At 41.6% G+C, this 26,579-nt stretch overlaps 1 protein-coding gene across 8 annotated transcripts in view; it reads left to right on the forward strand.

Annotated features, from left to right (window-relative positions):
* Kcnma1 (potassium calcium-activated channel subfamily M alpha 1) overlaps positions 1 to 26,579 on the forward strand; it is a 740,126-nt gene that overhangs the window by 538,889 nt on the left and 174,658 nt on the right. The gene's annotated exons all lie outside the window — the stretch shown is intronic.

Here is a 26,579-nt window from a genome sequence, read left to right on the forward strand (position 1 = left end):
ATCCTGTACCCATAGACCCCAGCTCAACAGAACTTCAAGTTCAAACCCACTTACAAATAAAGTCACCGTGTGCTTCTAAATGTCTTCTTTAATCCAGGCTGCTTTTGCTCTGCATAGATGAAACTGAGTGCAGGCTAAATGAAAGTAGCAGGGAGGTCTGTGTGGCTGTGTTTCGGGAAGGGGCACCAAAGCCAGATGTAGCCATGTGTTTCCCAGGACTTGTCTGCTCCATCCAAGGAGTCCAGACCTAGGTTAACAAACTGTCACCGAGAGAACCGCCCTGGCTCTTTCACTGGAGCTCTGGTGGTTTTCTTCCAGCAGAGGCTTGCTCACAGGACCCGGCACGTGGTCTGAGGAACTGGGTTCTGCTTCCTTGTGTTGCTGTGACATGGGCCTTGGCAGAGCCCCACCACAGATGGGGCCACTTGACATGCGTATGTTTTGATTTTGTGGTGCCTGCATGGTAACTAGATCTGCCTGTCAAGAAAATTAATAAAATGGCTGTGACACTGATTCTTCAGTGTTATTACCAGCGGAGAGAACTTCTGCCTGACTTTCCTTGGGACTCTGACGGGCCTCACCTCTAAAGCCAAGGACGTCCCTTCCAGCTCCACTAATCCCTTTGCCAAGTTCCTATTTAGGAAGAGCCTGTGGGAAAGGCTGGACCAGGCCCTGGTATAACTGAAAACACATTTCCCTCCCAGGGTTATATTACTGCATTATTTTTGTTCAGGTCCAGCTCTCCCATGTTTGGAGGCAGCTCTTTGGATATGACCTTTTGACATAGAGGTGGTCTTTGTGTTAGAATTTGCTAAGGGCATAGCGTACAAGTAACATGACTTCCTTTCCTACATTATAAAATTCGGAGTAAGGACAGTCTCACTTAATGTATTCCCCCGTTCTTCATTGTAATCTATGTGTGCTTATCCTTGAGTCCTAGAGCCATCGTCTCTTTAGGAGCTGGCGGAAACCATGCTGTTATCCTATCCTCGGTGTGTTTTCTATATTATTACAAAGCATTTGCTTGTTTCGTCTGAGGATGAGTGCAGGTGGCGAAGGGGATCTGTAAATGGATTTTTGTTTACAGAAATCACTTCCTTCCCCAACTCCCTCGTAACCTGTGGTGGAGAAATCACCAGCACTTCCATCTGGAGGAGGCTTTGGCAGTACTTCATCCTTCGGGAACACTTAGTATTTCTGCAAAGCCGAAGGGAGATGCGAGCTCACCTTCTCACTTGCCCAGGGCAAATGCTATCTGTTTCCTAGTTCTGCAGAATGTATTATACTTTACCTCTGAGCAAAGAAGAAAGGAAAGCAAGACTCCGACAGTGTAGATGCATCACAGGCAGAAGCACAGTGGCTATCATTGGGGCCCTTGATTATATGTGGGACTTAAAGTCCAAGACCCAAGCTAAAAATAGTAAGGTTTAATGGAAGAAAGAGGTGTCACTCGGATATATAATTTGTAAAAGGGACCTGAACTGGAGATGAGAAGAAATATATGGGAATAATTAATTATGCCTCTACTAGTCACTCTCAACCGAGTGCCTACAACCCATTACCCTCTAAAACCTAGTCTTCATTTGGATATGGTACCTCTGAACTGACCTAAATATTTTGGAATTCATTGATATATTAACCTACCATTTTAGAAGTAATGAATTCTTTAACTTTGATAAATACTATAGAAATTCTGGCTTTTTTGTCTATTTCCCTCTTGGTTAATTTATTCCGAACATGCTTCAATGCTTTTTGCCTACTGTTCAGTGGTATTTATAAATCCACACTAACCAAACATCCGATACCTTTCAGAAAGAGGCCCAGGTTCATATCCGGGGCTCCTATAGCTCTTTGGCTGTTTGCAGGGCAGGATAATTTTTTTCCAGCAAGGAATCATTTTCACCCTTGATGTCCCTTAATCAGAGCCAGCAGATGTCTTGGTGCCTGTGACTTATCTCCTGGCAAGGGCCTCCTGTTTACCCCTAACCCTCTGATCTCCTTCTACTGGCCTCTCAGATTTCAGGAAGAGTCTCTTTAATGTTTTCTGGAAGGACCAAAACAATGGACTTGTTTAGGCTTGTCTGCCATCACCTCAGCCCTGAATAAGTGGGCCACACTTTAAGACCATTGATTTTGGAGTTTTGTTTTTGTTTTTGTTTTTTTTAGTCTATGTAGTTTCAAATTCCTGTTCAGCCTACAGAGTTTCAAGTTGGGCCTTGACCCTCCATTTTTTATGAACGCAGCTATTATTCATACTAGAAAAAAGTATTCTTGATGAATTGTGCATTTGTGTGTATGGTTTCTCTATGAAATTGATTGACTCTTAAAATTGCTTCTCATTCAGCACTGAAACTTTCAATTAAGGACATTAAAATATGTCTCACAATTGCCAGTTATTTTAATTCTGCTTATTTGTCATTTAACACACACTTACACGCACACACACACACATACGCGCACACACACACACACACACACACACACAGTACCCTGAAGCACGGCACGGGCATGTAATCTGCAGTTTCTTTGTAAAGAAAGTCAGTCATGAGAATGGAGAAAATATGTTAGGTTAGTATGGTGGTTTAAAGAAGAAAATGTCCTCCGTGAGCTCAGATAGTTGAACACTTGGTCCCCGGTTGGCGGTACTGTTGGGAAGGTTATAGGAGGTACAGCCATGCTGAAGGAAGTATGTCACTGGGGACAGGCTTTGAGAGCTTCTGATTCACTCTCTGTCCTCTGGCTTCAGACTTTGGCTGCCATGTCTGTCTCTTGTTGCCATGTCTACCCACCTATTGTTGCCATACCTCTCCATCATGATGGACTTTCCCTTGACACTGTAAACCAAATAAATGTTCCCTTTTGTAATTTGTCTTGATCATGATATTCTGTAATAGCAACAAAAAAGTAACACAGTAGGGTTTTGTATTATTTTTGTTTGTTCTTGTTTTATTAGAACTGGCAATCCTGGGTGAATTGTTCTTGGTATTGAGCACAGCAAAGCTTTCTCTGGTGCTCTTTCTATGCCTAAATGGGGAAGCACTCCAGGAGTCTAGTTTGTACTCCTTGGACTGTTGACTGACTGAGGTGCTCATGACCTGACACAGAAACCATTTGTTCCTCATTGTTCTTACTACACAGTGAGGTCAGCTTTCATCAATACATAGTCCTGGCACTAAATTCAGTTAAGAAAATCATGGTTTTGTTTTGTTTTTGAGACAGGATATTATTATGTTACACAAGCAGGCCTTAAGCTGTTGGGCTTAATCAATCTTCCAGCTTCATCTAGGTATGTGCTGCTCTGCCCAACTAAAGTGAATCAATTTAGTATCTTTAGATTGGATTATACTTGTACACAGGTGGGTGTTTGTACAAGTTCATGTATAAAAATAATCTGCTTTAGGAGTTAGAAATATAAAGAGCTTTGGATAATTGCCCAAATGTACAGAATTCTAACAACTTTTAAATCTTGCCCTTAATACTTCATATTATTTTATTTTATTCCCCTAATGACTACCTACACAAACTTGGCACTGTAATCAGCCACCTCACTTTATCCTGCCTGAGGGCAAGGTAGCTTAGAATTGACAATCACAAGAACTGATTCCAGGTTGGTCCTTGAGAATGTCAAAAAGGGATTAAGGATGAGACACTTTCTTAGCAAGTATAACCACCATACTACGAGGCTTAGTTTCTAGGCTTCATTTTATGGCAACCATTGATTCAATAGAGTTTCCAGAGGCACATATATTCAAACACACAGAGTACAGCAATGCATTTATTGCTTAGAAGCACTGCTAAGATTCAGGAAGCTTCTGTTCTCATGGGGGAACAGGTGGCATATGTTTACACAGCCCTATCAATGAGTCTGGCTCACCTTTTGCTCTGGCCATTTCTGTAAGGGCCAGAGTGAATGCCTCAGACAAGTTAGATTAGACTATGAGAAGATCAAGAATGGACTAGGCTGTCAAGAGGACATGCTTAAGGAAATTTTCCTGGGAAAAGGCAAGTGAAAAAGGGCTCTCTGACAAAACAGAACCATTTGTGTTTGTGATGTGGTAATGTGTATGTATATACATGTAGTAATGTGCTGTATAATGCCATTTCATTCAATGGCAGATTACATGTATCGTAGGAGTCCCATATTATATAGAGATGCCATTCTCTTCTTGGTTTGTGCGAGTACATACTTGGATGTTTACATGATGAAATTACCCATTAAAGCCTTTTTCTCTAGTATCCCCATCATTAATCAATGCATGCCTCTATCATCTGTTTATCTATAATTAAGAGAGGGAGGTGTTGACTACACCATGTTCATTCTCTTGGCGTGAAAGTTGAGTCACAATGTCTGCACTGGAACTGCTCGTGAGTCACAGGTATAGCGTCAATCAGTTTGAAGTAAGGAGACTTAGTATAGGTTTCAGTCCAGATATAAAGTCAGGAAAACACCCATGCCCCAACTTAGACTGTAAAACAGAGAGGACAAATTTCTAATGACTCATAGTTTGTGTTCTGTGACAGCTTCTGATGGTCGGAATAGGACCCACTTACAGTGAGAAGGTAATCTTCTTTACTACACCACCTCAAATATTAACTTGCCCAGAAATACCTTCACAGCCGTGTCTAGAACAATAACCAAATATCTGGGAACTTCATGACCCAGCCAAGTTAACACATACAATTAACAATCACAGCCACTCACTCGCTCTTACTTCCTGATGGGTTTAAACTCTGCAGCCAGTGTTTAGGTCGGCATGACAGAAGCATATCTCAATCTTTGGTGGGAATTTAGAGATTGTCAGGATCTCTAGTCAGGCCAAAGTTGCAGCTGATAAGATTGGGATCAAGGACAGAATGCTAAGAAAAAGTTTGTCTTGGGACGCAAAGCCACCTAGTAGAAGATTGTGATTTACAAATGTTGACTTCACTACCTGTGGAAGATACCCCTCAAGGAGAATGGGGTGTCTTCGCGGGTTCTCACCCGTGGGAAACAGTTCCCAATACAGCCACTCTTACTCCTTTAGGAATATAAAAATATTTTAGTATAACGTAGATATACAGATGATATATATCATCTTACACAGATTTATGCCTCCAACTACAACCCAGCAAATCAATGTAACTGTCACTCAGCATCCCTTTTGGATGCTGCATCTCCTCACAGATTTAGCATTTTCCAGAACTGAATCCCTGTTCTTGCCAGGGAGCCTACCCTGCTCCATGTTGCCATCCACAGCTAACAATGCCATCTTTCCTAACACTCAGCTTTGGAGCCATCTGAGACTCCCCACCCACCCCAAGCCTCCTTAGGCACCAGATTAAATTCAGCATGCCACCATGACTTTGAAAACAACCCCCGGATCTGAGGACTTCCCTCCAACTTCATTCTTACTGCTAGATCCAAAGAACCACCATCTTTTAGATACCAGCCTTCTAGATGCTCGCGTCTAGACTCTACATGTTTCCTTAATCTTCCCAGCCATGAATCAGAACATGTCACCCTTTTGCCTAAATCTATCCATGTCATCCAATCTGCTCAACACCAAAATAGGAGCATTGCCTTCCAGGTACTAAGCTGCCAGGTTCCTGTGATTTTGCTGACCCCTGTGCCCCAAGTGCTGTCCTGCACACTTTTGTCCTGAACCAAGTGTGTCTGTCACATTCCCTTTCCTGGCTGAGGAGCGATAGCTGTTGTGTTCCCTCTATCTAGAATGTTCTTCCCCTAAGTAGATGCTTGACTTCAATTAAACCCTTTTTATCTTTGCTCAAAATAAAATTCTCAGCGAGACCATTTTTAAAAATGTCAGAATGTTTTTTGTAAAGAGATCAAAAACAAACTTTTAACTATAGTTTGCAAACAGAAAAGGGTATTTGTAAGAAATGTTTAATTTGTTAATTTTTCATCAGCTCGACACACTCTCATGTATCCAGGGCACAGATTAAGAAACAGCCTATTATTCTCACTTATCTTCTAAGTCAGGTAATTGGCTTGGTTTCTGAACCACCTTATGGAGAATTCACATCTCCATCACTTTGAACTCTCCAATCTATAAAGATTGTACAGCACCTCTTCGGTTTTGGTGTGTTTTGTTTTGTTTTGAGACAGGGTCTTATTATATAATTTGGGCTAGTCTCCAGCTCATGATCTTTTGCTTCTCCCTCTCCAGTGCTAAGATTGCAGGCATGCTCCAGTGTCCCCCACAGTATACCAACTAGTGAGGGGCACTCGATGTTTCAGTTGCTTTTCAGGCAAGTTGGACAATCAGGAAGAAACTAAATTTAGAATGTTTTCTGGGACTATGGGGGCTGCTTAGAGGGCAGATGTCACATGTCCCCCTGTTCTCTAGGAAGGATATAGTTGTTCTTCTCTTTCTAGGTTAATAAAATTTCACATGGTAAACAACAGAATTCCACTGTAGAAATCTCTTTTTTTTTTCTAGCCTGCATACTCCATTCACACAGGTCTCCTTCATCCTCCTGGCTTGTCTATTTGTCTACCCTACCCGTGGTATTTTTCCTTGTTTATTTCTCTTTCCCTCCTTCATAAAATGGAGGCACTGTGAAGCCAGGGCTACTGCCGGAATCTCATTGACTAGCCAGCTTCAGACTGATAGTAGGTGCTCAATCAATGTATCTTGAATAAATGAATCAACGAGTAGGCTTCAGCTTAGCCTAGCAAGCCTGTGTTTCAGAGAACTGTGAGTGGAGCCCAGACGAACAGGAACATCCAATTTGGTATGATTTGGATTCTGAAATGTCTTTCTCTGCTACTGTATGCAGTTGACTGGCCCAATTAAAGAGCTTCGGCTCAGAATAGAAGCTTGAAATGCAAAGCTTTCTAATCCTTGGCAAGGCTTGTAAAGAAGCTGGTTAGATTTGGTTATAAACCATCTTGACTGCCAGAAAATATAGTCAGTGTGTTGTTTAAATTCGCAAATCAAAATAAACACCGCCAAATTAAAATACATTTGCTAAGTCTCAGTATCCCATTTGGGCCAGCATGATCTTTTTTCCATTCTTCCTCCTTTAGTCTCTTTAGATCAGAGGCCTTGCCACAAGATGTCGCCTCTTCCAGCATCCTTATCACTGCCCACGACTTAAAGTTCAGTAACTTCCATGCAAACTATTTCAAATAAAGAGAGAAGCAATCCATGAGCTATTAACAGGGATTTCATTCCCCTATGGCCCTGGTAATTTCTAGAACATTGAATTAAGGAGTTCTCAGACCTTTACAAATTCTCAAGGCAAACATTATTAGCAAAGAGAAGGCCGTGCAGCACGTAAGAAGATTGCCAGAAAATGTCAATGGAGGCTCTGAACAGAATAAAAGAAGCTTCAGCTCTCTCCCCATCTTCCCCCACTCCCTCCCTCTAACATGATTAGAAAGTCATTTCATGTGTCTTACGTGCTCAGTCAGTCAAAGGCAAACCTACATGATTGATGGTGACGGGGAACACATTTAACTCATTATTCTTTACTTTGCAGCAAAATGATTTGTGTAAACTGTCTGCCTAGCATTAAAGGTAAAACAAACTTAGAAACCCCAAAATGTTATATTTTCATCTAATATTTTCCTTTTGGTTTTATAGCTGTAATCGCATATGGATTCTTTTATTTGGCTCTTGGAGTGGACTGAACAAAAGGGAAGGCAGGGCAGAGAGATTACATAACACACATAGAGTCCATGCTCAGGGAGTGTGGAGCCATGAAAGCCACAACAGTCAGGACCTAATGTGACAGCCCAGGAGAATTTGTGGTTCTCTCTGGCCCTCATCATCTGCCAGGACCTTGTCACTGGTGTGCAGTGAGGAGCATCTCCTTGATCAAGCCCGTTGACATTCAGCGGAGTCCTTTTAGAAACTATTGGCCTACAATTAATTGTATGTATTCCTATGTACACCTTAACATCACAGGTGTTGTTCACCTGGCCTCCGGCTCTTCCAGCTGCCTCCTCCTCCTCCACCTCCTCCTCCTCCTCATTCTCTCCTCTTCCTTTTTTTCTTCTTCTCCCACCACTGTGAGTAATAATTTAAGCAAGAAATCTCTAAACGTCACATAAACCATTAAAAACATAACCTCAGATTCACTTTAGTCTATTGGTTAGTGACACAGCCATACTGAGTGTGAGTCCCTGCAGAGCAGGGACAGGAATTGAGAACTTTCGATCGCCTACTCCAGGCTTCGGGCAGTGCAAACCTAGGAGTTGCCAGTGAATTAATATGCTGGGTATTTTATCATGAACTCAGATTTATTGGAGTCCCGACAGTTTGCATAGCCCTTTGGGATTATGAGTTTTTCAGATTTTTATTGTTTACTTTTAAGTTTGGGCGGGCATGCTCGACTGTTTGCATCAGGTGCATCTATATACATTGCCCACAGAGGCTAGAAAGAGAAGGTCGGATCTCCTGGAGTTGGAGTTGCAGGTGCTTGTGGCCTTCCCAGTATGGGTGCTGAGAGCTAAGCTATAGCTGTAAGAGCAGCTACTAATTTTCAATGCTGAGCCATCCCTCCAGCCATAAGACAAACATTTTTACTAAAATTTCTATTTGACCAGAAGACTAAGCATTTTTTTTTTGAATGACACATGGAAAACCTGACAAGCACACAGTAGTTAAGATCTGTGACCAAAAGAAAGTGACTCTGGGTCGGTGTTTCTCTGAGGATGAGAACTCAATGACGAGTCTGACGTTGGACTGTCCAACTGGCTGGGAAGTGGTAGAGCCAGGGCTAGCCCTTCATCAGATAGTTCTTGCTCTTTGCTTTACCCCGACTGTATACTGCTTCTCCTAGAAACGTGTCTCAGTTGCAAATAGTGTTCACTTTTATGTCCAAATTAATAGCTTCTAAGAGCAAAAATTACTTTGTACTATCTGTCGTACTATCCTAGATTTTCTATCAACTCTGTCAAGCTATGCAATCTAAAATTAAAATAGTTCTTTGGGACTGAGGGATGGCACAGCATTTAAGAGCCCATGCTGCTCTTCCAGAGGACCTGGGTTTAGCTTCTAGCACCCATATTGAGAAGCTCAACAATGTCTACTCCAGTTCCAGGGTATCTGATGTCCTCTGGCCTCTGTGGACACTACTGCACTTAGATGGTGTACATATAGGCAGGCAGGCAGGCGGCCCCACACATGCACAGAAATAAAATTTCAAAATAAGGTAATTCTTAAAGGCAGGAAGCTCCTATTCTTTCTCTTTCCGATGTGGTACATTAGTGTGACGATGACCCAGGCAAGTGTGTCTTCTGAGACTATGATGAGAATTGTTAAGTCAAGTGATTTAACCAAACAGGCAGGAGCTCTGGTGTTCCGTCGTTGGAAGGGGGGGAGGGTGTAAGAAAGATAGAAGCCGAGTCCGGATCATCTATACAAAGGGTGTGTCAGTGAGCAACACATGGAGGATATCAGCCAAGAGGGAGCCAGAGCCAGAAGGGTGACCCTGTAACAAAAGTGAACAGGAAATTTTCCAGGAAGCAAAAGCTGTGTCCAGCCCGGATCCTCTCAGAGCTCTTCTGATGGTATTGAAAAGATTCAAGTGATTCAAACAATTTGGGGTGCCGGGGGGGGGGGTGAGGCTGTGAAGTAAGAAACCTCCAATGTTAGTGGAGAAGTCTGCAGGCTAGACCCCAGCATTTCTTTGGCTGTTTTCCATTTTAGAAAAATCCTTAAGCATGTGTGGTCCCACGAAGACTCTAGTCTGAGTCCAGTACCACAGATTTTTAGCTCATATAGGGTCACATATCACCTCACTCTAGAATATGGAGCAGTCTCAAACCCCATTCCTTATGCTTCACTCTCACTTTGGGTCACAGTTAAGACTCCCTAAGTCCTTAGCCTCCTATCCATTCTCTTTCACAGTAACTCCATGTTTTCCAGTAAGTCTTACAACAGCGTCATGCGACAGATTCCTTGCCTGTCAGAACCTTTTTGCTTGTTTGTCTTTAGCTCCATCTAGGTTGGTGCAGGTATCAAGTCTTCATTCCTTTTGATTACTGAACTAGGTATGATGTCTCTATGGACGTGCCAGAGGTTGCTTATCAATTCATTCATGGAAGAAGGACAGCAAGTAGCTGCTCCTGGCTTTTTCTTTTGGGGAAGAAGGGGGATCATAACAAGAGGTGACATAAATATTTTCATGGGCATTTATGTGACTAAATGCCTAGAAATAGGATTGCTGGTGTATATGGTAAGTTTCTGTTTAACTTGAAAACATTGCCAAACTGTTAGCCACACTGTCTGTATCATTTACATACCCTCAAACCGAGCCCAAGCCACATCATCCTTCTTTAACTTGCTTTGGCCAGGATTTTCGTCACAGTTATGAGAAAACTAATAAATACAGGCATGGACTCAGCCTACTATAGTTTGGTCCATGGGTTATTTAGTAGTGTGCAGCTTAATTTCTAGTACAGGGTCAAAAGGAGCCCACATTCCCCTGCCCCCCAAATTTTAGAAAATTTGTACATACATAGTGAAATATCTTGGGGGTTAGACTCAAACCAAGCTACAGAATTCACTTATGTTCTACATGTATTTTACATGTGTGACCCGAAGGCAATTTTCCACAGTTGTCAATTGATTCTGAACCTCAAAAGGTTTCATGGGGTAGATTTAATGTCACTTTAGTGTCACGAAAGCTCCATAGCACTTTGGAGTTTTACAGATGAGGGATATTTAACCTGTGGACGTTTGTACTATTGAGTTCTTTCGATAAACTTAGTGTTTCTTCATGAATGGTTGGGTCGACTTACCCTTGTTAATCTTCCTCATTTTAAAGAATAGTTCAGATACTGGTTTCTATAGGCACTAAATTTTTATTTTGTGGTGCTTTGTTGAAAAAGTTTTTCTTCCATTTTTGGGGGGCTGAGGTTCAGAACCAGGGCCTCAATTATGCCAGGCCAGTGTTCCACCTCTGAACTGTATTCCCTTACCCACAAATGTGTATCTATTCCCTTTTGATTTCACCTGAACCCAGCTATATCATTAAACTCAAAGTAACTTTCTTTTATACACCCCAAAATAGGTCAATTTTTAAAAGTCCATTTTGTGAATCTATGTTCATCCATGGGTTTTGTTAAACCATTTATTTATGAGTAAAAAAATGTGTATTTGGATTTGGTCTGGATATTTTATTAGTTACTTTCTGATTGATTGTTATGTTTTAACACTCCTCTTTATATCTTATTTGAGATTATTTGGACTTTGTCTTGAAAACTGTTTTAACTAACTAATTTATTGGTACAGCTAATAAATTATAAGACTGTATACCCACTTTTAATAATTGTACACATAAACATTATACATCTTTATAGCCACTGTATGAATCAGTCTCACAACTTTTAGTTACTGTTTTTATTCCAGAATTTCAATGCCCTATTTCATCTGAGGTATTTCTCTAGCATACTTAGGCTACATGCATTTACCTGCTCATATGTAATATAAAAACTTTTATCGGTATGATCCATTGTCATCTCCGTTAGCACAGTATTGTGTTGTGCATTCCATACTTGGGTGATGGTATACGACTTGTTAAGCATCAAGTGCAGCATTTTTTGTATCTACCCCAATGCTTATGTTCTCCAGGTTTCTATGTTTGGCTGGTGGCGCAGCTCTGCTGCGGACATTCCCATTCTGTGTGCTTTGTCAGTGAGTTCTATGCGAGCCTCTCTGGGCAGCTGACACGGTCCTCCTTCTCCTGAGATCTCAGGGCCTGTGGTCAGCCCCATTCCTGGAGGACACTTTTTTCTTCTATTCCAGGGCTTTAAGAATAGTTCTTCTTGCTTCCTTTCTTTGTGATGAAAAGTCCCTGTCGCCGGACTGCTGTTCGGCCATCCCACCAGGGCTCCACTTTCCCCCGGGATTCTGTTGTCTTCCTGTTGGGTTTTACTGAGATTCTTGAAATGCTAGCCTTGTCTTTTGGTTAAACTCTTTTTTATCCTTCCCAGTACCAATCCTTCCCCTCTTGCTTTCCTAGGATTCTCATGCCATGAATGACAGAACATTTTTTAAGTTCTGCTAGACTCAAACTTGCTCTTTGAATTTGTTTTTTAAATCTTCATTCTATCAAAACCGTCAAGTAAATATTTTAGTGTTGGTAGTTTTCAATTCTGGATTTTCCATCTGATTCTTTATTAACATTTATTTGATTGATTTGATTATTTATCTAATCATTCATTTGTGTGTGTGTGTTTGCAAGTGTGTACACAAAGGCCTTCCATACCTTCTCTGTCGTTCTCTACCTATTTTGTTTGAGCCATAGTCTCTCCCTGAATCTGGAGCTCACAGTTTTTGTATAGGCTGGAATGTAACCTGTCATCATTATCTTTGGGGGGAGCTTGAACTAGTCCTCCTTTGGCCAGAGGCTATGAATATCAAAACATAATAAGCTCCTGCACAGGTGCAGCAAGATATCTCCTGGTAGAAAATGTGAGCTGGCTATTTCCGCTTCAAACCCATTTGGCTGACTTAGAGAAATGTTGGGACATCAGTAAAAAGGCGCCGAGATCAATTAAAGGATCCATCTGCCATCTTGAAAAATGGCATTCCACAAAACCTTTCAACTGGGGATATGTTTTGTAGTTTTTACCATTAAAAACTGCCACATGTATTTCACGGCAACAAGAGTGATGCAGTCCCCTTGGTTGGTGTTTCGAGTTCACAGAGATACTGATGTCCTGTCTTGAGGACGATAGCCTGTGCACACTTGAGGATGGGAAGTGGGTAGAAGTAACTGTATGAGTTAGAAATACTACTTCTCATTTTTCCCATATCCTGTTTATAGACAGGCTATTTCTGTCTTCTGAAAAGCAGCATGCCCCCGTGCCCATTGAATCTGCTGTATAAGATGTCTTAGTGTTCACTCTGTGTGCTGGTTCTTTCCCATCACTGTGACCAAATATCCAACAGAAACAAACTAAGGATTGACCTATACTGTTTGATGGCTTGATCCCCATTTGCTTGATTCTGTGTGCACAGACAGGACTCAATGGTAGAAGGAACATATTGTGGAGAAGTGTTCATTGTGTGGCTGATAAGGAAGCAAATGTTACAACAGGAAGTAGCTGTGGATGACACTCTCCCAAGGGCCCTCCCCCAGTGACATACTTCTTCAGACAAGCCTCACGCTCAGAAAAACATCCTAACAGCTGGGAACTAGGTGTTCACCACCGTGAGAATGGGGTGATATTTCATATTCACACCATCAGTGGTCCCTCTACAGATGTCTGTATTTATTTCTAGCTTCCACGTTTCTGGCATTTGTATTTGGGACAGGGAGTGCACCCCGTTTCATTTCCTTTTGCTTTCATTTCTTAAGGGCTTTGCTTTCTTGTTTCAGCTGGCTCTTATTTGCCAATGAGAAGGTCAGTTCCATTACAGATAGGTGTTTTTCCTTTTCCTTGAGTAGATTAGCTAAGGAAAGATCCAGCAATGAAAGGATACTTGGTACCACTTTCAGAATGGAATTGGGTTTCCAGCCTAACTGTGATTAGAATGGCCCGTCCACAGGTCTCCGTGCATATGTACCTGGTGCATATATATCAAGATCAGTGTGTTATCCAAGTTTATCAGCAGAGCCACACCCTTCCTGTTCACTCCTGCTTATGAAGTGTGAGCCACTTGGCTGTAAGGAAGTGGGCAAGGGGATAGGGTGGAAAAGATGGTCCGACTAATTTAGGATGTGTTTTTCTGTGAGGTTTGGGGTGCATTATTCTGTTTCTAATCTTTAATTTTCTGGCAAAATAAAAAGAAAAGCTTAAGGTTGGTGGAAAATTATCAATGCCCAGAAGCTCCCAACCCATAGTCAATAAATCCTGACCTTCTTGGGAGTAGGTAGCAGCTCCTGCTTAGATTTGTCCTTGCAATGACACTAGAGACCAGGTTAACATTGAGTCACAGGGGGGAGGAATAGAAGACAAAGCCTGATATCTAACTGTGCTTCAAGGTGGCACAAAACAACTCTACCTATAATGCTTACAATCTTATGTCACCGACATTTTTGTAGATGACTGATCTTGGGTAAAGTCTCTTACATCCTCTATGGGAAGGTCCTGGGCTGGCAGACTTTTCTGAGTTCATTTTCTCAGCCAGTAGCATGGTTCATCAACATAAATGGCACCAGTTCCCCAGACCCTTTAACCTTTCTGCCAGTCCCCCACCTCCTCAAAGGGTCATGATTTTATCTGTGTAGTAATAAATGAAAACAAGACATGTCTGCTGGCCTTTCCCTACGCCTCTGAGCCAGTGGAGAATTGCTGAGGATTCTTTCCCCTATGTTAATGAGAACCCATCCAGCAGGTGCAGTCAGTGGCAGGGAAAATAGCTGTATGTTGTTATGAACCACCTGCTGAGGAATAAGAGAGGGGTGTGCTCTCCCATGCCCCATTATTGAAATGCATTATCCAATTGAACTTCCTCATGGGTTCAGTGAGCCTTAGGGGTAAAGTGAACCCCTCCTTGCCAGACAGGATCATCACAATTCTTCCTCATCATTTCATGGAATGCCAGCTGCATAATGGCGGCCAGCCTGGCAGATTTCTGGGCATACCAAACTGTAACATATGCTGAAACCTCCCTAGAAATGCAGCAAGGAGGTGAAAAATATACTTCCCAGAACTTTCTCAGATGGCATACATTCTGTGGTTAGATGGAATACTCCAGTAAGCTAACTGGGATGAGAGGGTTGAGTCTTCTTCCTCTAAGAGGCATGCAGGAGTAGATACTTTCTCCCTTGCTCTCTTTGATGCTCAGGTTGGCTGGCTTGTAAACCTTAGCAGAGTGGAAAATGCAGAAGGAGTCCAGGATTGAATTATCGGAGCAGTAGAGGCTAAAGTTGCTAGCCGAGCTGTTTTTTTTTTAATTTAATTTATGCCATTTTACCTAGTATTCAATGTCTCTCAAAATGCAACAAACATGAATTTAAAAAATAATAGTGCTTGTAGTGCTTGAGTGATAGTTTTCAGTAAAATGATGAGTTCCTCATTCTAATCCCTGTAACTATGTTTAAAGAAAAATAGAGAGGAAGGAAGGAAAGAAGGGAGGAAGGGAGGGAGGGAGGGAGGGGGAAGGGAAAAGTAGAAGCTGGAAAGATGGCTCAGCACTGGTTTCTCTTCCAGAAGATCTGAGTTCAATACTTAACCCCAACATGGTGACTCACAACTTTGTGTATCTGTTCAGTCTTGGGAGTCAAACAACCTCCTCTGGCTTTCATGGGCACTGTGCACACACAGACACAGACATACATGCAGGCAAAGGGGGGGGGGCACATGGTAGCACATCTCTGGGGAAGTAGAGATACTGGGGCTTAGTGGCCAGCCCGTCTAGATGAGAGATTATGTATCTAAGAAAAAAGTGTAGATGGCACTTGAGAGACAACACCAAAGGCTATCCACCTGTCTCTACATGCACAATTACATGTGCATACGCACGTGCGCGCGCACACACACATTTATATGTACCTCCATACATACACACATGCGCACACAGGGAAATATACACATCCACAGTGTTTTGAAAATTATTAGTTTATTGACATGCCCATTATGTCGGGTGAAGATTTGCCAGGTGTCAATTCAACATGAGCCTAGGAAGTAAGGACATAAAGACTAAGGCCATTTAATAGGAAGATGAGAGATAAAAATGGAGAAGAAGGAACACGTTGACATTAAAGGTAAGCATCATATCTAAACCCATCCTGTTTCATTCTGTGAATCAAAGTCTTGTTTGCTCCATGCTTCTTTAAGATGTCTAGGCTCATATTGCCTGGTTACTCTTCATACCAGAGATGCTAGGCTAGGCCATCCTGCATCATATTCATGGGGCCACTCACACATGCCTTGCCTCCTGTTTTGGGAGACTGTCATTTTTCCATGTATCTAACTCCTCTCCCACCATCGTATGTGCTCAGGGCCATTATCAAAGTCTATAAAGGATAGGAAGCTCTTCTGTAGAGTTCTACTGTGCTTCTCCCTTAATCCACAGGACCATTCAATGAGCAGTGATATTCCAGCCTTTCTAGCAGTAGCTAAGTAATGGAAAGTCATGAATCGCAAGCCCAACATCAATCACATTGGTTTACAAGTCCTTCGATCAATAGAAACACCTTTATAATCATCGCCCTCACCATCGCCATTCTTACTACTAATCATCACCCATGGTGACAGCTGCCATTCATAGGACATCTACAAAGTGGTACTGAATAAGTGACACAGTGTGGCTCTGCCACATGCATTTGCCAGGCCCCGTATTCAGTACTTTGCACGTATCACCTCATTTGAACTGCCTTCCTAAGAGATGAACATGTGTGCTACTGTCATTTTGCAGGTAAACAAGGTTATGCAGCTTGGCCGAGGGACAACGAGGCTGAGATTTGAAGCCAGAGTTTCCCCGGGCATAGGTGCTTCTATCCTCGGTTACTTCAGGCAGTGGGCACTCAGAACTGTGACCACCTCTTCCCAAAAGAAAATTGCTAAGGCCAGCTAAATACACAGTAGTTTGTTTATTGCCCACTTCCACTCTCCGAGTCAGTGCCTTTGTGAGGAGGCTGAGAATGCTCTGAAGCTACAGAGGGGTCATGTCTAGCTTCCCGGGAGAATATTCTCTAACTGGCAAGAGATTGTCCCGGTAACAATGAGTACACAATCACCGAGGTGATGCTGCCTTTGATATCTGGCTCACAAATAACCCATTTGGCTTCCCAATCACCCTGATACCTAAAACCAGCACAATTTATGCTTGAGGCGGCAATGGCTCTGTTCAGCCAGCAAGCAAAACTTTACGACCAAACCCTTTGCTCTGAAATGAAATCTAGTCTCTTTGGCTCGACTTTATTAGGCCATATTGTACAGCGATAGGAGACATAAGAATCCAGAATCTGCTGTCACTAAAATGGGACTGGGTTGGCAAGCTTCTTCATCCTCACATTCACTGTGTCCTAAAATGGGAAAGTTGAATAGAAATTAGGGATGCAAATCAGGGCCATTTTCTGGAAGTTTATTTTTAATTGAATTAAATATAGATATCTATATTACTATTGAATCCGTACAGCACAGATACAGATGGAGACTGAGCTATTATTGAGGTCATCGGATCAATGACAAGAGACTAACTCAATTAATCTGGACCCTGGAAATAGTGTTTAGACTAATTACCACAACAACCCAAACACTTGGAGGCCCATCTTGTGCCTGATTATGTACACGCTTCCTCTGTAACTGCCTCCAATTGTGTTTTATGGGCATCATTTTTTCCTGTCTTTAACTCCAACCCTTTAGGCTGCAGTGGAGTCCCTTTGATCTGTGGTCCACAAAGGCATAATGGAGACTCTGGGTTCCTTGTTCTTCTCTGCCTATGGGGATGACACTTGGATATTCAATGTGTGGTCTCTACGAGTTGCCTCACCTAACAACTTATTAGAAATATAAATTTGTAGATCCTACATCAGGACGGTGACATTTGTAACTACATTCTCTTAAGTCACCATGAGCAATATGCATGCATATCAGAGTTTGGGAAGTGTTGGACTTGGTGTGAGGGTGTTGTCTCTGAGGATGTTTGTAAATCATCAGATGCACACATTGCTAAGAAACTGTTGTTAATAACAGTAGATTTCCATCAAGGTGTCTAAATTACGAAAAGATTTTTAAAGACCTAGGCAACCCCCTAAATGTTTGTGTCACCCGAAGTAAGCTTATAGGATTAGAAAAATGTCCTATTCGGTAGAGTGCTTTTCACATAAGCATGAGCACCTAAGTTTAGATTTCCAGCACTCAAATAAATACGCATGCACACACACACAAACACATATACAGTCCAGTATGGCCATGAGCGCTTATAATCCAAGTGCTGGAGAAGTGACTATAAGAGCATCCTTAGAGCTAACTGGCTGGCCAGCCTAGCCAATTGATGAGCACCAGGTTCTGGGAGAGATCTTGACTCAAATAATAAGGCAAAGAGTGACTTAAAAGAAACATGTCTTCAACAACCTCTGAATCCACATGCATGGCACATGCATGCACACCTACACATGTTCATGTGCACAAACACATGTATAAAACACACAAAAACACAGACGTGGGATCATAATTCCAGCACCAATTCAAGTGTTCCATTCTTTTTAACTCCCTCATCTCCCAGTTTTGCATGGAGTGGGGAGCACACTCATTTTTAGAAATTAGGAGTAATGACATTGCCAATATAGTTTCCTCTGGTCTCAGTCTGTTGCTGTTAAATTATTGCTTGAGCTGACATTGCTCTCTGAGCAGTGAGAAGGCAAACAGGAGCTTAGCCCTTGGGGAAGATGGCAAAGGCTGAGGCAAGGAGTGCAGCACTTTGCCCAGAGGGATGAAGTGGTACAAGTGGACGAAAGGACAGTTAAAACACTGGCTCTTGAATCTTCTTCTCTTAAACCCAAGTCTCTAAGTTACTGGATCTTGGGATTTAGAAAACCATAAGCTGATTGCTAAGCATCCCAAGATGTTGTGTAATGACAACATTTCCCAGAAAATATTGCTCCTAGTAAGAAGTTTCCTGGGAAGTCTCAAAATGACCCAATTACACATACCTCCTTGTTAGAATCTAAGACTGCAGAATTTCTCAGCTTCAAGAGGCCAAAATTGGTTCATTTCATGCTCCACAACTAAATGATATGAAGTTATCCATGCTTACTTTTGCTTAGAAGTCTGGAAAAACTGTGCCTGCTACTGTCTGTCTCTTTCTCCAGCTTTCTCTTGCACAGATCAACTCAGCACTTCCTTGATGTAGGCTACCATGTTCATGCTTCTTGTTCTAATAGAAGATAGAGAATCAGATGATCTGAAAGTATCTGATGCCAACTAGCATACCCCGAGTACCTCTGATGTGCCAGGTACCACCCTAGGTAGTGGATATGGAGTGCCTAGTACTCAACTAGCATACCCCGAGTACCTCTGATGTGCCAGGTACCACCCTAAGTAGTGGATATGGAGTGCCTAGTACTCATGATGTGTAGACATGGTAGGAGCTGTGTGTATCCATCAAAGTAGGTGAAGTACATCAAATGAGGGGGGGAGGATATGAGAGAAATCAGGTGGCATGTAACTAGACAAGAAAGAGAAGCTTAACAATAAAAACTGGCACAGAGAAATGTAGTCCTGATAGACCATTGAAGAAAACATTCATGCCAGGGTGGGAAAGTGAGCAAGGAAGTTTCTAGCTTAGCATTTTCCACCTCCAAGGCATATTTCTTGAAGTAAAGTGTTCTATGACTTCAGATAATGTTTCTTCTCCCTTTGAGACTTACAGTTCTTGCTAGTAGTGACATATACTAAGAAATATTACACTAAAATATAAACATTTTATAATTTAATTAAAAAGTTAGTTTGTTTTGTGAAATCCAGTGCTCCATTTTTTTTTATTCATTCAGAAATATCACTGGGCATACTTGCTATGTCCAGTTCTAGGTAGTAGAGACTCAGATAAAGATGTTTTCTTCCAAAGAGCCTACATTCTAGTGGGCTATGCCACAAAATTCTCTCACCATTCTCCTTGGTTCTAGGCAATGCCTCATAGTAATTTCTGTCCAGTTCACCTTGTAATCTCTGAAAAAGTAATACCTTTTTCTTGAAATGTCAGGGAAGTTGTAAGTAGAGTGTAAAGATCATAAGACAGGAGGGTGTGGCATTGTTGGCCAATGGAATTTCAAATACAGCCCATGCCAGGAGATACTTGTAGCTCATTTGGCAGGAGATAAGATAGAGAAAAAGAAATAAGAATCTATAAACAGATTGATTGAGTTTGTTAGTCAGGTCCAGGGATTAAAATGTTGGCCCATACTTGGTGTGTGTCTTTCCCTTTACTTCTTGTAATTCATTTTCTATCCATTTTTTTTTCAAACATTTGGGCGCACAAAATAACATATATTAGAAACCAGAACAAAGCCCTGGTTTCTTCCAATCAGATGTGTTGAGAATGGCTCCTTGGAAGTTTAGCCATGTGTCTGGGAGAGGTGGTGGGGTCGGGGTGGGGGTAGCTGCCAATGCCTGGGAACAGTCACTTTCTACTCCTCTAGCCCAACTGGAGTGGTTTCCAGTACCATGTGAAGAACATTATTGTTTGGAGAAGACATGAAGATGGTATAAACTGTTATCAAGACTGCAAAACCAAATTCCTGTTCGGGCGGATGGTAAATAGGCCAGTCTTTAAAATGGCTTGACATGTCTTAAACAAAAGCACCTTTTCTACATTTGAGAGAAACCAAGAGAAAAGAGAAATCCTACATACTGGAAACAGTACCCAGCTTCCTGTCTTAAGTAATTTCTACATAGTTATTCTTTTGAAAAAGTTCCATATCAATATTTCTTTTAAACCATCTTTTACCTTCAAACTCTTTAGAACTTCATGCCCCTCCAGAAGTAATCCATGATGGGGTAACAAAATAGGGGAAATAACATTTATTGAAATGCTTTTGCATTTGATGTGATATTGTTTTCTGAATGCCTTTTATGGGTTGATTTTTTTATATATAATATCTAACAATAGTAACAACAGCAGCAGCAGCAAGCTTACTTGATCGTCAGCAGTCCTTTTATTTGGGAGTGAAAATCTGGTCCAGGTCCACCTCAAATTAATCTTTGGAGCTGTGTATTTACTCATTCGAGGTCAAAGCAGCCACTTACCTGGCATTCCATCAGATCTTAAATAATGTGTTTTAATTTGAATCACTCTGAAGGCTTTGAAAAAATCTGAAATTCTTTCATTCTGTTCACTCATTTTGGCCATTGTGCCCTGAAATAGGTCATAAAAACAGAATGCCAAATTGTGATGAAGATTCTGAAATCCAGCATCATTCCCAGAAAGGCTGCTGGCCCCATCGCCATCCAAGAAATATGGCACTGATAGGCCATTTGGCCAGAGAAGAAGAACATTCTGGAAAGGCTAATCATCCCGTGCCTCTGCTTTTTTCCTGCCTTTATCACCAGCATGCCCACCCTGCAAAGCCAAGGCTCAGGGAGCCCTTCTGAGTGGGCACCCTGTGGTCCCTAGCACTCTTCTCTCATTTGACTTTCTAATTCTGTGAGTCGCTCTAAGGATCTGTAATTGTGCTGAAGCTAAGAAGGGGCGGAGACAGAATCTCCACATGTCCTTCTGGTCAACACTGGGATATGTTCATGAACGATGAACGTCAAATGATAGAGAAGAGAGGAGAATCAGAAAGGCAGTGATGGGGGCCGGTTAATGCCTCAACATTGTTCCTTTCAGCTAGAATTGAGAGCACGCAGAGCTCCATCAGGTATTCCCCAGTGACCGCACTCTGTTGAGGAATGGGTAGAGATGGCTGCATTCGCTCTAGTAACAACTACACACACAAGTCAGCCAAGAGCCCATAAATTCTGATTTCACGTTTATTGTTGGAGTAAAACGCTTGACATGTCCTGTGGGTGCTATTTCTTCTTTTTTTCACAATAAATATGTTTAAAGGGAATCTAAGATAGTGTCGGTCAGTTCATGTCACCACATTGCTGTAGAATACCACACTGGCAAAGCGCAGAACAACATCCTGTATAATTTGTATGCGCAAGTATTCATTCATATGTGGCTAACTAGTTTTGGTTATATATTTCCATGGTTTCAAATGGCATCTTACCAGGGAAGGAATATTGGCTGAGAATTCAAGTAGACTTTAGAAAACAGTAAGTAGAGTCTTGGTACCCTAAGCCACTGCATCTAGTGGAGCAATATTAGTATGTGGATGTTATGGCTTACTTCATTTTATTGCTGCTATTAACATAACTATCATCAGTCTCTATAGTTTTCTTCTAGTTCTTATTTTTGAGGTATATAAAATAGCATCTACTTGAATTAAGGCAGTGTACTTATTTTCAGCTAAATAAAAATAGGTGTTTGATAACCTTTAGGGTCATTTGTACAGCTCCTGAAGGAGGGATGGATTTTTTTTGCAGAATTGTTTGGCTGTAATCGACATAGTTATTCACTGGGAACAGAAATCACTGTGGCTGTTACAGACCCCAGCCAGGAGAGCCGGATTGCTAACATTCACCAGGCTGTTAGTATTAGAGAAACACAGTTTCTTTCTAATCAGGTGAAGCACGAAAAAAAAAAAATTAAAGGTGTCATTCCCAGCCTATCATTAGGAAGGCATTCAGAACCTGGGATCAGAAAGGAGGGAGCTTGCAGAGAGCCAAGGATGGTTCTGGTTGGGAGGTGCATTGACGATGAGACTCTCCGTTCATGGGTTGGTGTAAAAACCATTTGCTTGGGAGGTTCACCTTACTGGTTGAAAAATTACATCATGAAGGGTAGATGAATAAAACCATAAGAGGCATAGACAGGCGAGTCCAGTGGCTCCTTCCCTTCTCACCGAGGGCTCTGTGTGTTTGATGGATAAGGACCTCTAGCACATCACCTGCTCATCTTGCTCGGAGCTCTTCTGAGACAGCCGGCGTTTGACGTGACAGCCAGAGGATAAACTGCTGCCTCAGGAAATGCTTTGCCTTTGACTGATTGCTGAATGGCTGGAAAATTAATTTTGGCACTTTCCCTTAAGTCGTTTTGGTCCCATTCCTTCATTTTTCTGCTGGGAAACATGTCTTCACACTATGGTTAAAAATACATTGATAATACAAATGTGGGGAATAGCATGTACTATTTGCAGAGAGAACTTGTAGGCTGGGACAGTTCCACTTCATATAATAGGAATGATGATTTTTTTCCCAAGAACTTCCCTTCCAGCTAAGCTCAATGTCAGTAGTTCTCTTTGCTGGCTGCTCACAGTAATGAGTTCATGCTTGAGCTCCTGGCTTGGGGATGAAAGGCTAGCTTCCTTTTCCCACATTGGGCACTTGTATATAACTAACCCTCCCTACCCATATGCAGTATCTCTGGACACCTATCTTATTAGCACGTAGCAGGAGGCATTTGTGGGGGGTAGTTCAGGGAGGGAACTCTAAATCCTGCTTGTGCTACTGTTTGGCTTTGTGATGGCCCACACCTTTAATCCCAGCACTCGGGAGGCAGAAGCAGGGGGATCTTTGTGAGTTTGAGGATATCCTGGTCTACAAGAGCTAGTTCCAGGACAGGCTCCAAAGCTACAGAGAAAGCCTGTCTTGAAAAATCAAAAAAAAAAAAATTTTTCAATGTATTTTACATCACATCTTCTCTCCTGTGGTGGTTCCATTGACAAAAATAAGAGAGATGTGATTTTTTGTCCTTGCTTGTACACAGGCTTGAAACATCGGATGCTAAACCACTATCAAATGTCACGCTAAAAGCCCTGATGTAAATTAGGGAAAGTAAAGTTCCATTTCCCTAGATTGGGATATGGTACAGTGTCATAGTGTTAGATAGACAGTCAGTTATCAACACAATTGTGTGTCACAGGGTCCAGCTGAATTCCTCCATTTTGATCAGCAGCTTAGAAAACCAGAAACTATAAGGACAGGATTGTGATTATTGGTCCAAGGAATAGAGTCTGGACTTTGGATGCAGCAGTTGGCAGAGTGCTTGCACAACAAGGTTTCATCCCTGGGAATGATGATACACTCCAGAATCCCAGCACTTTGGAAGTAAAGGCAAGAAGGGCAGATGTCTGAATTCCTTGGTTTCATAGCAAACTCAAGATAGCCTTGGATATCCCAAATAGTAAAACATTGGATCTGAGTTTAATTTCTTGGTCCTTGGTGACATTGTGTTCTAAACTGCCATCAAGCTCATCTAGCCAGTGGAGGCATTCTGGAAAAAGACAAAGCTTCAGACTTACTCTGTGTTCTGTTTGCCCTCAGTTCTTGGCCATTGGCTTCCCTCAGCTCTTGAGAACGCTCTGTAATAAACTCTACCTGTCCTCCGCCCAGTGCCCCGTGTCTTCTCTGAATTCTTTCAATGGAGGTTGCAAGGCCTGAGGAGTCAGGGGCCAGAGCAAGATCCTGGTGTGATCAAGGCTAGTTCCTAACCCTGACTCACTTACTCACATTCTTTCTTTATTATGTTTTAACATCCTTGTGTTTAGGCATTAAAGAATAGTAGCATCAGTTATAATCATGAGGGCTTTAATTTTTTTAATTGTCATAAAATATTCATGACATAAAAACTAAGCACTGTAGCCAGTTTTAAGTGTATATCTCATTGGCATGAAGTACATTTGTATGGCTGTGTAGCCACTACCACCACCCATTTTCAGAATTTTTCTCATCTTGCAAACTTGACACATCATACCCTGAAAACAATCACTGCCCCCAACCTCTGTGGCTGCCTTTGCAGTGTTTGCTTCTATGGATTTTGGGCATGGACCTCAAGTAACCAAATGCCCACCTCCAAATATTTGTTTTCTGTGATTGTGGTATTTTTTGCTTAGCATCATGTTGCCAGCGTTTCTCCATACTGCAGCCTATGCCAAACTTTCCCGTCTTGAGAAGCTTAAACAGTCTGCCTGTGAGGGTCTGCACGTCCTTCCATGGATGCTCAGGTCCCTTCCAACTCTGAGCTATCATAAGTAGGACAATCGTGATCCCTTTCCATTCTCTCTAGTTATGTATTCAGGAGTGGAATTGCTGGCTGTATACCAATTATATTTTGAATTCAAGAACTACTCCACTGTTTCCCACAGAGCCTGTACCAGTTTACATCCCTACTAACTACATGTCTTTTGAAAAGATGTTAGTATAATTAAATTAGCAGTTTTGTGTGTGTGTGTGTGTGTGTGTATGTGTGATGCCTTAATTAGAAATCTTAAGAACATTGTAGGCTGTGCATGCACAAATAGTTCTAAAGATATACAGGTCTTAGACAGTCAGGGCAATGCATCTTAAACTCCCTAGCGTTTGTACAGTTGATTTGATGCTACCGTGTTGAGCCTTGTGGGTACCATCTGAGAATTTACCTAGAGATGTGGAAGAGGGATATTGTTTGTTAGGATGGTCTGAACATTTTTCCCTAGTTGTTTGACTTTCAGTCTACAACCACTTCAGACTAGCCACAGAAACAAAATTTTGGGAAAAGAAATGTGGAAAATCAAAGGAAGTCAGTAGGATGGTCATTTATACCCGCGTCAGGCCATGTAGTGCCTTTTCCAACACAAGGAGAAAGTGTGGGAAAGTAAACATCAGTTTAAAATCATATTTAATCACCTTCTAGAATATGTCCTTCAATATAGAACATTTCAGTAAATATTTACTGAGTGAATAAATGAAATATTTTTGCTAAGTTTAACAAAAGCATGAACAATATTGCTATTTAATAAAGAATGTTTCTACTTATTTACCAAATGTATTGATTAACCTACAATAAAATTTGTTCTAAAATGTTAATTTCTTATACTCAGAGGCATAAAAATAATAACCATAATTAAGTGATCAATATTAAAACCATATTAATTGAAGAACAACGGTAACATTAAGTTAAGGTTTATATTATCAATATTTTAAAAAATCACTTGTAATATTTAAATTAGAAAAAAGTGTCTGAAATATCATTAAAAAACTGTACAAGCATAAGCCAGACAAAATCCTAGTATGGAGATAGAAAGTGGGCATGAAGTTTCATCCCGGGCTGAGGCGCTACTGATAACTGATAGCTGTTGGCAGAAGAGCATAAATTTTCATCAAGGGTGTGTCTCCTGAAAGGTCAACCATACTCCAGGAGATGAACACACATCCAAGTATATATGGGCAGTGCAAATTGACTTGATGAGTTAAAAGATGAGAGAGAGAGAGAACAGAAAGTCATGTGGAGTTGGGGGAATCTGGTAAGACCTCTAGGCAAGGTTGATTAAGATAAACATGCATTGTATGAAATTGTCAAAGAACTGATAAAGAGTATTAAATAACAAAAATGATCTAATTGAAAAGACTGTTAAAAAATACACAGGACTCTCATACTTTAGGCAAACTACTTTCCTACAAAGCCCTACTTAAAGTTTTATAATTAACTATAGTTCATATGGTATCCTTAATATCATCAAAAGAATTATGGCAATATTGTTACTAAAACATATTATGATATGTTTACTAAGGCGTACTAAACTTCACTTAGAGTTATTAAATATCTTATTTGAAGAAAATTATTAAGACCTTAGATTTGGAGAAATTAAAAAAAGTCATGCTTAGCTGAACACATTATGCTTAATTTTTTTAAAAAATGATACCATTTAGCAACACCTTTTGTTGGTTGACACCTTTTTTAACCCCCTCAACTCTGGGGAAGACCTATGTACAGATAATCAGCCGATAGCCCAAGGCACTGGGGCATACAGGACACCAGACGTACAGGAGCAGACGTACAGGAGCAGACGTGCAGGACACCAGACGTACAGGAGCAGACGTACAGGAGCAGACGTACAGGAGCAGACGTACAGGAGCAGACGTGCAGGACACCAGACATACAGGAGCAGACGTACAGGACAACAGACGTACAGGAGCACACGTACAGGACACCAGACGTACAGGAGCAGACGTACAGGACACCAGACATACAGGAGCAGACGTACAGGACACCAGACGTACAGGAGCAGACGTACAGGACACCAGACGTACAGGAGCAGACGTACAGGACACCAGACGTACAGGAGCAGACGTACAGGAGCAGACGTGC

The sequence above is a fragment of the Chionomys nivalis genome, chromosome 12 (genome assembly GCF_950005125.1).
Source record: "Chionomys nivalis chromosome 12, mChiNiv1.1, whole genome shotgun sequence".
In the NCBI taxonomy this organism is placed as follows: Eukaryota; Metazoa; Chordata; class Mammalia; order Rodentia; family Cricetidae; genus Chionomys; species Chionomys nivalis.